Below are 17,532 nucleotides of genomic sequence, written 5' to 3'. Positions count from 1 at the left end.
TAACACTTCACTGATCTATTGTTACATAGAGGAAAACGTTACAATAGGCACCTACTGTAACACTAACAGGCCCAAATGTAACATAAAATGAGTGATACAATAGTTTTGTCAAGATTGCATAAGTGGGATCCACCCGTGGGCCCATATAGCATATTGTAACAGTATATTTTATATATTGCAACACCAATTTTTTATAATTGAGCAATACTAACGTAATACTATTTTTAAACATACAATACAGTAGGATACAGTAGGATAGACAAATGTAAGGATTAATTTTAAATATTTTAAAATACATGTTATTTTTAAACAACATTCCCAGTAACAATGTAACATCAAAAAAGTAATACATAATAGTCTCATCTCCAAACCAAGTGTAAATGATAACTCTACTAGATTACTACAAGTATATTGACAACCATAACTTTGAGCAATGTACCAATGTAAAATAATATACAATATCTAAGAAGTCGGCCTCCTTGAGTGACACGGGTGTTATTGTCCTCTAGATCACTTGAATTGGATAAAGAGTAATCCCTAAGAAGTGCGTTTTTTTAGATACCTACAAGATGAGATCAACGATTAAAAAAATGTAAATCTCGGATAATTTAGACAAAGAAATATACAATAACCAAGTTGGTAATATCACACAAGTGCTAAGGAGCATTTAGATAAGTGCAACTATAGAGAGCATTTGTCAATGCAAATTATTTGGACCGCGGTATCAAGTTAAAGACACTTTAAAGAATCAAAAGATTACGTACCTGTATGCAAATAGTTTAGAGATTTCAAGCCTACAACCAACTTTGATAGCGGCAATGAAATTCAATTACAAGGCACTAATACTTAGGGAGGCAGCAAGACAAAGATACAGGTTCTTACCCACAACCGAAGTCATATCATTTTACAAATCGATTTCCTGCATACAAATATAGTAATATTGATCAAGACATACTAACAACTGAAATCATATCAATTTGTTGTATTTCATTCAAATAAAGTTAGCAATTACATTATCTTAGGTTTTGCCTAGTCAATTAAGCAACAATACCTCCTAACTCAAAAGTCAAAATACAAGACGCCAAGTCATATTAAAACAAACAAGACTTATACTTCATCAACCTAGGTGTATATGCACTGTCTGCATAAAATTACATACTTAATTAGCTAATTACATAAAGTAGATGTATAATGATACGTATTGTCATACCTAGACTATGCAACAGTACGATACTTGCACATTTCAAATAAAATAATAGGAGCATTTAGAGCATTCAAATTTTCATTTCTATGGTCCTGAACATACTGCCCATCATTTGATTAAACGCTGGTAATCCAAGAATTAACATGAAATATGTAGATACTAGTTGTACAAGCCAGACTAAAGTGGATTAAAAAACACACAGCATGGAAGAGAAAGCTTATTATAATTTATAACTCAATATAGTGATACGTCTGGGAGGTTTTGTTAAACATACACAAAAGCTAAATTAATTATGTCATTCATATTAAGTTGATCTTGTGACACTTTAAAAGTTGGTAAGATCCGGTATGCTTTCCCACCAATATTATCTGGTATATAGTTTACATGAGATATGAACATCTTCATTGAACAGAATCATGACACAAAAATGGGATAGAACAGAATCATGACACAAAAATAGGCTTGATAAAGTTTTTATAGCAAGCACATTTCCTAGAAAAAAAATTACAAGTTGACATCCAGATAGTAGCTGGTAATGATTAACTTTAAGATGTAAATCAGAGAGATAAAAATATAATCTTTAAAAAATGCAACGCTTCCTGTCATAAATTTAAGGTGTAGTCTGGGTGTAAATTATCAAATACAATATTTTAGTTAGTATCATATCATAGTTTCAACGCTTTGCAAAAGACAATCCAACTTATCAAATGTAAAGTAATTGACACACAAAATGTGAACACCTCAAAAAATGTATACATATACCATGATTAATGATGATACTCTAAGAAGCAGAAATAGTAATTGACAAAACGTTCCTGGCACTTTGCACATAAAATGATTCGTTAACACATATATATAACTTAACATTTACAAAAACCTAAGAAGTGGTCTTGAATCCAGATAATTAGAAGTTCCAACCTGATGGTAGCACGCCGAACAATAAGTGTTTTATCACCCATTTTAATCCATTTTAAGCAGCACATGCAACATTAGTTGCTCCTTGATCCTGGTATAGAGCACATATTAGTTAAGAATCTAGAACCTAATGGCATATATTGAAACCTTAATATGCAAAATCCAAAAAATTATTTGGGCAGATGAAAGGATACTGATGCTCCGAGTTTTCACAACATGGTAGGTAAGTAATAGCAGGCATGACTATGAATGATCCCATTAAAAAAATGCTAGAGAAAGTTAACAGCATAAGCAATTGAAAAGAAAAAATAGCTAATATTTAATTTTGGCAACTAATGAGAGTTTATTTAGGTTCACCTCAGAAACACAGAAGTCATATCCTTTAGAGTTTCCGGTGTCTCGATCCTAAACAAGGTCAAAACAACAGAAAAGTCTGTATAATTTTGTAATAAAATATGCTGAAAAACAAAGGTAATGGTCCAGATATCTGCAGAAAAACAAACAAAACATATGCTGGAAAATGGCCATAACCCTGATGAAAATGCCTGAAAAAACTGCTGAAATGCACTTAAAAACTAACCTGAACCAGCGCATGATTCAGCTCCTGAATCAGTTCTGAAATTCACCAAGAAATGCTGTAAAAAGTGCTCCAATAACTCATAAAATCTGCTTAAAAAATCTGTGGAAAAGTGCTACCTTATATGCTGAATTTCGCTGCAAAAAAGTACTAAAAGAGTAAGAAACCAAACATAAACTTGGGTTATTTAAGCTTCAAAATTTTCCGCAGGATTACGATAAGAAAGAAGCAATAACTTCCGTAATATAAAATTCAACGGAATTCACCGAAAGAAGGCACCAGAAACTCAGGTCAAAACTCACTTGAAAATCAAGAAGAAAATGATTAAAAAATCAGTGTTTTAACTCCTAAAATGTATAGAGGAATTGAAAAAGATCTGTCAGAAAGCAAGCAAAGCAGTTGTGAGCCCAAACCAAACTATATATATCGACTTTTTATCTTTCATCGACTTTTCAATATGAAGCATTCGAAACCAATTCAGACACCTAATCAGTCAAAAACCCCTAATTGGTATCTTAATTAACTCAAACATCAACTCAAATACCCTAATTTGTCAAATACAAATAAATTACTAATCGAAGCGGAGAGAAGAAGATGGTAACAATATGCTTAGCCTTAAATATTATCTCAAAATTGGACAAAAAATTAAAAATGAGAAATCTAACCAGAGTGAAGAAGAAAAGTTTGTAATCGTTGTCGTAGTCAGTCAAGGGGAGAGAGAATGAGTGTACAGGCCGGGAAAGTGAGGGTTGATCTAATTTTTGAGATGGTGTTTGACGAGAGACAGAGCCAAGAAAGGGGATTGAGAGGGAGTCCGAGAGTGTAAAGGGAGAGAGTTGAGAGAGATTTGTCATTTGGGGAAGGAATACAACTGGGTTTTCATTTGGGGGGAATACCGCCCAAATTTTCACTTAGGAAACCGTGCATTATTTTTTATTTTAATTATTATTTATCAAATGAAAAATAAAAATATTTTTATCTTATTGTAGATAATTTTTAAAATAAAATAATATTATATGTTACATTCTTCATTCACTTAAAAACTAGAATATAATTTTATTACTAATTTATGATAAAAAAATTTACTTTAATATTTTCAAAATTAAAAAGTAATTAATGTAACACTAGGTACCGGTGTTAAATATTGTGCAACACCAGCAATTTTATGCAACACTAACTTTATAGCTATTGTAACAGTAATTGAGAGGTGTTACAATAGGACAAAAATTTTTTAGCTAATATAACACTGCTTGTAACACTTACATTACAGTAGCCCACTTATGGCATAGTGCTAGCACCTGGAGTTCTTCTATTATTCCAGTCCCTCTTAGAACTTCTACTAGCTTGAGCCATTCATCTACTATGTAACCATTTAAGTAACTCACTCTGAATCTTGAGAATCTGCCAACTTGTATGTTCATAAAATGTCCATCCTTTGATATTATACCCATCCCCTTGCCTTGAGCTCATTTGACCTCTGCTAAAAAATCTCTATCTCCTTAGCATATTTTTTTATCCCTTTCCTCCTTTTCAGCCTTCAATCTTGCATATTTTTCATCCCTTTCCCTCAACCTTTCAGACAACACATCCTTCCACATTCTTATACTTGAATCCTTATCATTCATCAAGCTAATTACCCTCTTCAATTCTGTGGTTGAAAAAGTTTCCATTACTGTACTGCTAAGCAAAATAAAGGAGCCATCTTGGTAGTAGATTCTGACTTCTGCTAGTGATACAAAACAAACTTTGACAATTTTTTCAGCTAATTGTTGGAAAAAGTCTTCATCTGTGATGCACATATTTAAAGGCAGAAATTCAGTTTAATTGAAGCAATTCTAGATGACCTTAGCACCAGCTTGCATTTTCTTTGATTTTCTTCCAACAGACTTGAAGTGAGTTATGGTCGAAGGCTTGAATGAAGGTAGGTTCGAGATCTTCTTAAGTGTGGTATGGCTGTATGTGATTGGTATTTTGAGTAGGGTATTTGCAGTTTATTTGTACAAGAATTTTGGCTTTTAAGGTAGGTTTGGCTGAGATAGTGTTTGGCTATGCTTGGTGGTTTGAGTTTGAGAGATTTGGATTTGTAGGACATTTTTCTTGACACCTTCTTCTTCACCCTTCTTCCTCCTTCTGCTTTCATCTCCCCTTTTTCTATCATCCCTCTTCTTCTCATCCTGCTTCTTCTCTTCTAATTTGCTGCCAGTTACTTTAGATGACTTGAATTTGAGCCAGAAGGTTTTTACTCATCATTCTTCTGCTCATTATCATCTTTGTCATCTTTGGTATTGAACTGTATAGTTGGCAACATGGTCTCAGCATTTTATAGGTATCTTCCCAGCATCATGATCATCTCTTTATCTTTAGTTGTTTTGTTGTTCTTGGTTTTAAGATCAATATCCAATGTCATAATCAATCTTGTATTTCCCCTTACACAATTTTTAGGAACTGTAAAGTATCTGCACTATTTGGTTTGTGGAAAGATGTAGGTCACCCCTTGCTTGAATATAGATAGGCTTCTGCAAAAGTAGCTATCTGAGCTTTCTTGAGTTTATTAAGCAGTTTGGTGTCCTCTGGAATTACTGGATTGATTCTATAAACCATTACATCCAATTCAGATGCTCTTATGGTTTGAAGATTTGAGAGTGACACATGTAAACATCTATCCAAGCCACAATCATTGACATTGGCTACTATCCTCTTTTCCAAAAAAATTCCAACCTTTACTATCACCACCCTTAGGAAGTTGATGTTTTGGCCAAAGATCTTTTGTAAGTGATGTAGTTGTTGTGAAGATACACTCTTAGAACTTTAATAGCTCATTGAACTCCTTGTCTTGACAAGGTCCTTCTGCAGCTTTCTGGAGTCTATCTTTTCAAACATCTTGAGAGATTTTAATTGTGTAAAACTTTGACCAGAGTGAGTAGTAGATTTTCCAGCTACCTTTGATTTACCAGTTTTCTTGGATTGTTGAATTCTAACTTCCATATCCCCCTTAGTCTTGGTAGCAGGCAGGAGTAATGGAGTTGAAATTTCTGGCCTCACATATTCAGGTAGAGCGGGTAATGGAACATTCAAGGCACCCACAATAGCTCCCACTAAGATAGAATTCTGCATTTTGAGATGTTTGTGAGAGTCTACCAGGTACCTGATGTCATTTTGTTGACTCTGCACCAAAGTAGTGAGAGTTGTGACCTGAGCTGTGAGTGAGTCATTGGAGGCTTGCAGATTGGAGACTTGTTGTTGAAGAGATTAGATTTGGATGTTTGTGGATGTGGAGATTGGATGTTGGGAGCTTGATGAGACATGTAATATCCGGGATATCGCGTGTAATTATTTTTATCAATAAATAACTATTATGTAATTATTACGTGAATTTTGGTGAATTAGCTGATGATTGATATTAATATTTGGGTGTTTATATATGGTAAAATTAGGATATTTTATTTTGTAATCATCCAGAATAAAATATAGATAATTTTGGTATTCTTCTGATAATTTTTGGATTATTATATGATTTGATTTTATAAGGATTTGTAGAATTAATAATTGTTATTCTTAAGTAATTATAAAATTATTTTATAAAATTTGAAATCGTCCAACTTCAACTGTTTTTGCGTTTTTACAATCCGAAACTCTTCGGAAACCTCCTTCCTAATCTAATCTGATTATTCTGAACACTTTCCGTGTTTTGACTTTTTCGATCTGGGATACGGTTTGACCTGTACGAGTCCCGGCGTAAAATTTTTGATATGCTAATCATTTTTATAAATCTATAAAACCCGTATTCTCGAAAGACGGAATAATATTACTTTATTTTCGTATAAAGTATTTTATAGGAAGCTCAGTTTTGATAATTATCCAAATGTGGTAATAAATTGTATCGTCTTTATAGTTACTTAGCGGCTAAGTAATCTATTTTCGGATCCGATATGTAAATATAATTATAGAATTATTAAATAAATAAAATATATGATGGTTCTGTTAGCTGTGTATTGCCTTGTTTTTAATTATGGGTAATTGTTAGGAATGAAAATTTATTGTATAATTAATTATTGAGCTGTATAAAATTATTTTGCTTTTAAAATGATTTTATTGAATATTTATTCTCATAAATGCTAAAATTGTTTCTAAAATTATTTTTGTCGCTTTATAATTTTATTTATTGTTTTTAGGAGTTTATAAAATTTAGTAATCAATTTTTTATTGATTATTTATCTTTAAATGATTTTTTGATTTCATTTAATTGTAAAATCAGTATTTAATTCCAGAATATTTCAAAAATCATAAAAAAATTATTCTATTACCTTTTAAATATTTCGAGAATTTTAAAATTATTCCGGTAATTTTTTGGCTTTATTTCACCGGAGCGTTTATTCGTTAATTCGTTAAATACGGGTTTGATGCATGTTCTAAAAATACTTTAAAAATTTCGAAAACTTTATTTAATAGTTTTAAACTATTTCGGGATTCTTAAAATTTGATAAATTTTAAGGTTATCGTTACCCGTTAATTGCTCATTATATTGACAATTGCGATGTTTAATTCGAAATAATATGAGCTAAACCAGATAGACGTAATTGTTCTTATCTCCTCCAAAATCAATTCTTTTCTTTTTTTTATTTCATCTCCTGCTATTCTTTTACCCCCAATATGCAGCATCAATTTCTTCTTATTTCTCCCCTCAATCAATCTCTCTCACCCTCGATTCTTCTCTTTTTCTCCCTTTATTCCTTTAATTCTCTCGTTCTCTTCTTCTTTCCTCGCTGTTTCTTCCCCTTACCGTCGTCTGGGTTGGTTTTTTTTCCGGCTTATTGTTGGGTAATAGCTCCGACTTGGTATCCTGTTCGTATGTGTATATATATATATACATATACTTGTGTATGTAAATCAGTTACGCGTGTGTGTTGCTTTGCCTCGTTGCTGTATCTGTTCTTTTATTCCGGTCGCCACCCTTCACTCTCTCCGGCGAGGTGGTGGCGCGTGGAAGGCTGTTCTCGAGTGTGTTTTGCGTGCGTATATATATGTGTGTGTGTGTCCTATGCGTGCGTGAGTTCCGTGTGTGTGCGCGGTGGTGTTGTGTTGATTCCGGCCGGGTTCGGTTGTTTCCGGCCCTGTCCCTTTTATGTTTTGGTTGTGCGCTGTGTTATGTGGCGCGTGGTGTGTGTCGTGTTGGTTTGACTGTTTATTTTATTTACTGACTGAACTTTTAATTTTGCAGACCTTTTGATTAACATTCCGTGAAATAAAAAGATTTTTATGCTGGTATTATTATAATTAATCGGTATAATTCGCGTAGGAAGTCCGATAAACGGAAATCCGCGAATTTTACCGCCGTTAACGATGAGCCTCGCCGAGTCGATGGTGGACAGTGATGATTTTTATCTGAGTCCTATATTTATATATTAAATAAATTAGTTCGTGGAGGTAATTTCGAAACGAGAATGGATAATAATAATTAATAAATGAATTCGTATCGGTGATTGGGATTGGTGAATTTGGTTGTGAATTGGATTGTGTTGTGGTTGTTGATGTGACGTCGAATTGTTTCGACGGGTAGGCCGATAAACAAAGGAGACGCTTCCCGATTTTCGGAAAATTAATTCCGAAAATACGGGAACGTAACCTATAACTATCAGATATGTTGAACGAAGATATATGATTATATTAAACGAAACCTAATTATGTGTAATAACCCCAAATTTTAGAATTTTTGAAACCCTTATGAATAGTGTTTTTTGCTGATTATGCTGAATAAGAAAACTTTTCATGCCACACTATGTAGGGGTTCTTTTATTGTTATTCTGAGATCGTATTAGTACTCTATATGATAAATAAGTGTATGTAAAGATCGTCAGAATCCAAATCTGAACACTTTGATTTTTCCCGAAAATCCACCAGATACCGAAAGAATTGAGTAGAAGGTAACATGATTAAAAGAATTTAAATTCAAGAATTATAAGAGAGGATCATAAAAGGAATATAATGTATTGAGAAAGGTTAAGGGAACCCAAGTAATAAGATCCCGGGTATGATCCCTCAAACGATAAACGAGAACGAAAGTTAAACGAACCGTATAACAGATAAGCGGTCATTAGCCAAGTAATTAGGGGTTAATCAAAGAGGTTAGTGGGTGATGATGTCATCATACCAATAAGAAGAAAACAAGTGTAAAAGGATGACATAATCAAGATGACCTAAGCATGACCTAGTAGATTTTTTGAATTGGTGGAATATTAGCCAAGTGTTTTTAACCATGGTAAATTCTAAATATGGTTAATTAAAATAAAAGAGAAGCAACCAAATAATTGACCACACAATTAGTCAAAGGGCAAAACAAGAAGCATTTCACTTTCTCCCCCTTGAAAGCTTGCTCTCGGCCAAAACCAGAGCAGCAACTTCAAACTGCCATATCTCCTTCAATACTCACTCAAATGATGTGTTCTATAGCTCGTTGGAAAGGTATTGAGATGGCCTACAACTCTTGTTCACAAGTCTCTTCCAAATAAGCATGGTAAGACCCTCATATTGACAGTTCTTTCAATATAACTTTTAGAAACTTCAAAACCTAACTTTGTGTTCTTGATTTCTTTGGAAAGATCAAGCTTGTAGGAGGCTCTCTAAGGTTTCCTAGCAACTTAACACCTCCCAAGAAAGGTATAAACTTCAAACCCTAGCTTTGATTTTATGATTCCATTAAGTTTTATTGAAACATTGTTAGTATTAAGGCTTGATCTTTGATTATAAGTAGTTTTGGTGGATTTGTATTGGTTTTGAATATTGGGTCTTTAAATGACTAATTGGAATATAAAACAATTATGTAAAGTGGATTAGGCAGTTGGGAGGGTACTTGTGAAAGAATCTCCTTAAAACCCTTAATGGTTAATTTATTAAAAATGGTGGAGCCGAGGGTACTCGAGCGACTTAAGTGAATCGTTAAGCGCAAAAGCGAGCGTTAGAGTATAGTTGGTGAAAGTGTAAATTCTTAAGCGACTTTGGTTTAATTCCAACTTATATGTTGTTTATAGGTTACCAGGCTCGTCCCAGGCCTTTTACCACCCTCAGTCGCTCAGACAAGTTTTCTACCCGTTATACTGTTGTTGTGATGTATACATTTGTATATGCATTATCTTGTGATAGATGCATGATGGTTAATTAGCAAATTCTTGCGATATATTGTAGCATGTGATATGGTATATATGCATGCCTGTTTCGTATTCTTGATACATATATCTGCTGATTCAGTTGATAATACATATGCTAGAGATAAGCGGTAAATTGCATATAACCTTAGTATAGGGGACCCAAAGGTGAACATTTTTCTAAAACCGGGAGTCGATGCTCCCGAGTATAATATATATATATATATATATGAATAGTTTTTAAAACAATGAATCAAATAAGGTTTATTCGATAACTTTATTTTATTAATGAATATTATTTTGAATATTCATTCGAGGGCTTATGACTCCGTTGATTTTATTATTGAATATTATTTTGAATATCCATTCGAGGGCTTATGACTCCGTTGATTTTATTATTGAATATTATTTTGAATATTCATTCGAGGGCTTATGACCCCGTTTATTTTATTATTGAATATTATTTTGAATATTTATTCGAGGGCTTATGACCCCGTTTATTTTATTAATGAATATTATTTTGAATATTCATTCGAGGGCTTATGACTCCGTTTATTTTATTAATGAATATTATTTTGAATATTCATTCAAGGACTTATGACTCCGATTAATTACTAATTATTATTCTTTATTTTATTAAGAAATAATGTGTCGATGATCAAACTCACTTTTGATTATTCAAATAAAGATAGTACTTTCGTAGAAGTATATCTTTGGTTATTTAATATTCATTGCAAGTATAAGTTTTAAAACTTCTACTTCAATTATTTTTATAAAGATTATTCTTTATGAGAATATTATTTAAATAATAATATTCAGATATTTCCTAAAATATTGGGATTAATTTATTTTATTAAATCAGCATCACTCCAAACATTCTTAAAAATGTTTTGCGAGTCTTCAAAATGATTTTAAAAGTTAGAGCGGATCCCAAAACTCATTTTTATATTTAAGATCCTCCTTTCGAAGGGGATTTAAATACTCGCTCAAAACCTGAGGGATCCGGCTCTGTGGTGTATTGTATATTCGCAACAAGGTTGCTATTTTGATAAAAGAATTTTTGATTACTTACCCAACACTCGGAAAGTAAAATTCTTGGAACAAGTTAATCCATTAACAGGCATCGCCTGGGAAATATCGGTGAGTTCTCCTTTCCAACTAGATACGACTTCTTGGTGGAGCCATATCAACAAGTTTCTACTTGGGGAAAGGGGGAACGAGCTTTACGTTTCAGAGTCATGGATTTCATCTGAACTAGGAGTGGCGTAAGTGGTCGAGTGGCGCCGGCCCAGCCTTATTATATTGGCCCAAATGGCCCGGAAGTTCCGCTAAGACGGTCCATTCCTTAGGAGTCCAGTGTTCGGTTGACAAGTAAATCCGACAGGTTCTCCTCTACATGTAGAAAATGGTGGGGTTGCACTACTACGACTGATCATCGTAAGTGGTCTTCCTGGCGCGGCAAACTCCCGTAATGAGTTCATCATCCAATTGGATATTTCTGCAACACTACCCAGAGCACTTCGATAGAAAGGCTACGGTTGGGCGATTGTTGAGTGTTGGTAGGGTCAAGTTTTCAAAATGATGTTTGCATCAAATGAAGTATCTCATAACTTCATTTTATTTTGATGATATTTTAAAGATTGATTCTATACAAGTTTTGTCTTGTAGCTTAATCTATGGGATGAACTATTTATACATTGAACGGTGGTAGTTCAAGTAGTATTCAGAAAAGATATAAGTATATTGGAGTATTTTGTAACTTCATCTTTTAAACTTATATCTAGTTAATGATTGTCTTATGAATGATAAAGATTTTCAGAAAAACGTTGAGACAAGGTTAGATATATGAGATCACCTTGTAACGATATTTTTATACAGTTATAAACTGGAACTCTGTGTATATTATACATGTCAGAAGATTTCAAGATTGTGAAAAGTATATATGTATATATATACTGAATATTTTGCGACTTGGTCGCGTTAAGATATCAGCTTGGTTCATTTCTTCTTGACCAAGACTTTCATGAGTACTATGAGAATGCTTATATATTGTTAATTATTATACATATTATTTCGGTGGGCTTGTTGCTCACCTTTGCTTTCTTCTTTCATCACACAACATCAGATAGACAAGATGAACAGGATCAAGCTCCCAATTCGCGAGCGGATAGGAAACGTTCCGCAGTTTCCTATAGGCGTTGATGTCGCTGTAGCTGAGGTAGGAACCACCAATAGGCTAGGCTTTCAACTTTTGATGTACCAGACTTATGTATCTTTATCAATTGTAATAATGGCAAAGAAATGTAAATTTATTCAGAAACCCTTTTAAGGTGTAATGGCATATAATTTTGGAATAAAATGACTCGTGTTATTTTTGGATATTCATCTCTGAGACTATAACTTGTGGTGTGTGTGTTTATTGTGGGGTTACAGTACAGAGTAGTTGATTGTTTTTTTAAGATTGGGTGTTATTAAGGGAAATGGAACTCGTGACAACCCGGATCCCCGACCCCGGATTTGGGGGTGTTACAGAAATGGTATCAGAGCTAATCGTTATAAACCTCAGAGATGATGTGATGTTAAGATAATAAGTTCATTAATATAATAAGAACTCTTGCCAAGTTCATAGTCGGGCTACCTAACGTAGTACTGACAGTTAAAACCCTTATGGGAACCCTTATTAATATCGTGATAGGAGCGTAGTTCGTTATCGTATATGGTAGCGGGACTCCGAACCCTGAGGTTGAGAAGCAACAACGGATTGATGTTTTATTAGTTATTGGAGATCAGATTGTGGATCCGATAGAGCGTCCTAACATGGGACCGGATGATGTTCATATTGAGGATGTAGCGGTTGAGGATGTTATCCTAGAAGGGATTATCGCTGAGAAGGATCCCGTGAAGGATCCTGACAAGAATGAATAAAGGACCACTGAGGAATTGATGACCATGGTTAGGGCGACTACCAGAGGTAGGATTGGCCGGTCACTACCAGAGGTTCGTTCAAGTTTGTAAAGATAGTAGCCCCTTTAACGCGGCTTACTCATAACACTGAGAAGTTCGAATGGACAGAGAAATGCGAGAACAGCTTTTAAGAACTGAAGCAAAGATTGGTGACGGCCCCTATGATGGCATTGCTGGATGGAAAAAGAGATTTTGTGATTTGTAGTGACGCTTCGCATAAGGAATTAGGGTGCTTCTTATACAGCACAACAAGGTAATCGCGTACGCGTCAAGACAATTAAGGGAATATAAAATTCAATATCCCCACCTATGAGCTTGGGCTTGTGGCAATAGTTTTGCCCTAAAGATCGGAGGCACTACTTGTATGGAGAGAAGTGCGAGATTTACACAAGCCATAAGTGCTCTAGTGTATTTTCATGCAGAAAGAGCTCAACATGCGCTAGAGGAGGTGGTTAGAGCTAATCAAGGATTACGATTATGAGATTCTTTATCATCCAGGGAAAGCCAAAATGGTGGCTAATGCCCTTAGTATAAAGGAGAGACTCAAGATGAAAATGTCTTTGGGAGAGTTGATAAGAGATTTTGAGAAAATGGAAATAGAAGTGAAGGTAACCGGAGCCGGTACCGAAAAGCTGTTTGAGATTGCAATACAGCCTGAATTATTGGAAAAGAACATATTTTGCCAGAAAAAGTGATGAATGAAGGCAGAGAGCCAACAAATAGATAGGAGATTAATACCGAGAAAGATGATAAGGGAATAATGAGGTATTCCTACAGAATTTGGGTTCCAAATGTTCAAGAGCTTAAAGATGAGATCTTAGATGAAAGCTAGTTTGAGGAATAAGATTTAGAGCAAACCCTAAACGTGATAGTCAAGGAGGTCGCCATCAAGATAGAAGGAACCCATAACATAATGAAGTGGAAAATGAGGATTTAAAACATGTAGGATGACCCCGATTATGGGGAGGAGGAGGGAACGTTCAGACTAAGGAAAAAAGAAGTCGAGTAAGGAAAGGAGACCCGAGACGGTACTCCTATACGACAATTTATGGACCTTTCTAGACAGAACTTAGACTATTATCCCCAACCACCACCCTGAGGAAACAATGCGGTGATAAATTTTTTCAGGACCTTTAAGTCGCTAAGCTCTCAGAGTTCCAAGGAACAAGCTGACCCAGTCGAGGCAAAAGCCTGGCTAAAGGAAATATAGGAATCATTTGAGATTCTAAATGATTGACGAATCACACAAGATTGTTTTTGTCACTTACCCTCCTAAGAGAGAGGCCACCCGCTGGTGAAAGGCCAAGGAAGGCACGGAGCAAGAGATTATAATAAACTGATTTAAGTTTAGTCAATTGTTTTCAGGAAAGTACTTCCCAAGGTTATGGAGATAGTGTAAAAGCTTTAGAACCAGAACAAAGGCAGACGAGTATGATGAATTATGAATCTAAGTTGTAAAAGTTGTCAAGATTCGTTCCGAGGACACGAATCCAGCATGACGGGATGTTTGAAATCAATGCTTATGTTGTGTTGGTTCGTGAAATAATGTTAAGAGAAAGGAAAATAAAAAGAAACTGAAGTGGAAAGGAATATAAAGGCAATAGAGTTTGAGGAATGATAAGGGAGTTGGGTATGAGGAAACCCTAAAGACTCGTAGCAATAGAAATAGAAAAGTATATAATCGTCAGGATGAGGGTGATTCACCATGAGTTAAAATTGATGGTTGAAGGCATAAGAGATACATATATTTTATCCCCTGTAAGTTGGGAGGATTCGAGGAAACCTTGAGATAGTTCGAAGGATAAATAATGAGACGCAGATAGACTGAGGAGACAAGGAAGTAAGAAATTAGGAAAATTGGATGAAGGAAGTGACATTCAAGAATGTGAAGTGTAAGACCGGTGGCTTGATACCCAGGAAGGGAGACCCCAGGAATGAGAGATATCCCAACATTGAGATGACTGTTGAAATAAACAACAAAAGTAAATACGGAATTATTAAGAAGAAGTTCACGTTGAACACGACCAATATCTTCCAGAACATCCTTGTTATCGTTACCAAATCAAGCAAGAAAAGTAGATAACCGTAGTTATCTTTTGAAGGCCATATTGATTGACCTCATTTTAAATACAGATGTTATTATGAAATTAGGCATATACTATCGAGGTGGGAAGGATTGAATAAGGCACCCTTATCAGGGATATATGACTTGATTATCCATGAAAGGATGTATGTACCTTTTTAAAGGTGGAATTAAAGATAGAACATCGGTAACTTAAAATGAATCCTAGGGGAATGCATAAAGGTTGGCATTTCACCCTTAATAGGGATAGTATGAGTTTTGACAGTATAAATTGGAAAGGATTAAGGTAATAACAACCTGTAAGAATCAGTGGAGAAATTTTCAGAAGTATATAAACAATGATTCTAGTATTAATAAATGGTATCTGGATATGCCCTGTATCTAGGGAATACAGGAGGAACGATTCAAGGATAACCTTAGAGGTTTTACACGGAGAAAGGTAATATTCAAAATTCTCAAGAGTAAAAATGTTGATAAAGGAAATATGACGTAATTATAATGATGCCAAGTGGGGCACGTGTTAAACCACGAGAAAGTATGGATCAAACCAGTAAAGGTCGAAATTGTTCAGGGCAATTAGGGCCTAAGATAAAAGATGTTCTAAGTATGATTGAGAGTCAGTCGTGACAGTGATTAACCTCTAAAGACTGAGGCAATAACTTATGGAAAAATGGTGATATTTTTTTTTACTCATCTGATTTTAAGGAAAACATCTTCACTCAAGCAGTGATTGGAAATGAGGTAGAAAATTTAGTGAAGGTGGTTAAAATGACATTGATTGTAAGGAAATATTACTATCAGGAAGGGCCAAAGAGGTGGCCGACACTTTAAGTGTCAGAAGATAATTATAGGCGCTTGTGCCAAAAGAATACAATGATGATGGTTAAAGCTGTGAAGGTTGTATTATGGTATGGAAGATTGACATTCCTTCTGATGACTTTGCAATACCCAACTGTAATAGTAGTTTGGTAAAGGTTTAATTCATATAATCGCCATGAGCGGGCTATCTATCTTAGAAGGTACTATCTTGAGATAAGCCAGGACCATGTTACGAAATGACTAAATGAACCTTTGTGATGCATGTCTCCCAATAAAGACATACGATTAAGAATGGTATTAACATGCTATCGTTGCCTTCATTGAAACTCTTCTGCAATTTTATCTGCTTCATGTCATATGTACGTCAAGTTCAGGATTGTTCTTCATGAATCATGAACGGTGATCATGTTACCTCCTTAGAAGAATTCGATACGAGATGTATGGACTCCGTATAGTTAGCTATTAAGACTTCATGGAAAATGAATGATTACAGTAGGTCAACGGCGGACCCTAGTAGTGCATGAATGATTGTGCGGGTAATGAGCCGATTAATTACAACCGTGAGAGTTATATTGGAATGGATGTTGAGATTAGGTACCACTAATAGGGTTGTGGTGATGTATAAGTTATCATTGATAGACTAATTAAGTCGATTATCTACCTATTGAATACTTATTCCTTCTTATCAATAGAGAGTCGTATTACTATACGAGGAAGGTTGCAAAGCAAGCATAGAATTCTAGTAACGATGATGTCTAGAATGAGATCCCAGATTCGATTTTCGATGTCGAAGGAGTTTCAAAGGTGATTGTGTATAAGCTCGAGGAAGAGCATGGGTCCATAGAATGATGGATGGAATAGTAAATATTTAAGCATGTGAAATGCGATGCTATTATACTTGATGTGGATTTATATACATATATATTTTGTTCTCCTATGACAATCCTCTATAGTTCAGAGGTAGACTCCAAGCCAGATATTTTGTGGCAGTATATTTTTTTTCATATATACAATTCTCTTCAATTCGTTCTTTTCTTTTCATTTTGTATAAGCTGAGAAGAACAACCCTTCCAGAAGGGGAGGTATTGCCGAATGACTATCTATCTGTGTGATAGAAGCCTAGTAGGATACCACATGTTGTTTAATTGCTTGTCAAGTACTAAAGGCTGGCCACCTTCTGTACTAACTATGCAATAGAACAAGTGTTCATGATCATAGTGATCTCTCAACAAATTCCTTTACTTCTATATGATTGATCAAACTTTGGAAAATAGAAACAACTGAAAAAGGAGTAGTAAAGTTGTGGTGGTATTCGGAATGGAAACACATTCGTGATACTAAGGTTGACGTGGTTATTAAAAGGTTATAGAACGCTAACGAGCAAAAGTATAACCAGTATAATATTAGGGACCGGAAGGTAGTAGCGATTACGAACTGGAAAAGAATGGGTATTGAGAAGCAAAAGCTCTAATGCTAAAAGCTATAATGAGAGTCTGTGCAATAGACTTGAAAGAATTTGGAATGATCACTTAACGCGGATTGAGTTTTCTCACGATAATAGATCGTATGTCAGGTATCGAGATGTCGTCTTATGAGATCTTTGAGGGAAGACAATGTCGATCCCCCTTATGTTAGGATGAAGTTGTAGAGTGCAAGATGCTCGGACCAGCAGTGGTCCAAAGGAACAAGGATATAATAGATTTAATCAGAGGACGGCTGGTAGTAGCCCAAGATGGGAACACGAAGTATGTTGATTTGACACGAAAGGACAAGGAATAGGAAGTAGGGGACCTAGTGTTGTTATAGGTATTCCCTTGGAAAGGAAGGATGA

General features: G+C 34.9%; 1 long non-coding RNA gene across 3 annotated transcripts; it reads right to left on the bottom strand.

Annotated features, from left to right (window-relative positions):
- Window positions 1–246: 246 nt before the first annotated feature.
- On the bottom strand, window positions 247–3,589 carry LOC141720439 (uncharacterized). 3 transcript variants are annotated; one of them, XR_012574347.1, is made up of 6 exons: window positions 3,362–3,589; window positions 2,700–2,833; window positions 2,477–2,524; window positions 2,123–2,210; window positions 765–919; window positions 247–562 (listed from the first exon to the last, which is right to left on the bottom strand). It is a non-coding gene; the product is annotated as an uncharacterized LOC141720439 (long non-coding RNA). The 3 variants fall into 3 exon arrangements; XR_012574348.1 differs by having other exon boundaries at window positions 883–919; window positions 3,362–3,588; XR_012574349.1 differs by lacking the exon at window positions 765–919 and having other exon boundaries at window positions 3,362–3,588.
- Between the last annotated feature and the right edge of the window lie 13,943 nt (window positions 3,590–17,532).

This window comes from Apium graveolens, chromosome 4 (assembly GCF_009905375.1).
Source record: "Apium graveolens cultivar Ventura chromosome 4, ASM990537v1, whole genome shotgun sequence".
Lineage (NCBI taxonomy): Eukaryota > Viridiplantae > Streptophyta > Magnoliopsida > Apiales > Apiaceae > Apium > Apium graveolens.
The sequence above is the reverse complement of the archived record's forward strand: the minus strand, read 5'-3'. Positions and strand labels throughout refer to the sequence as shown.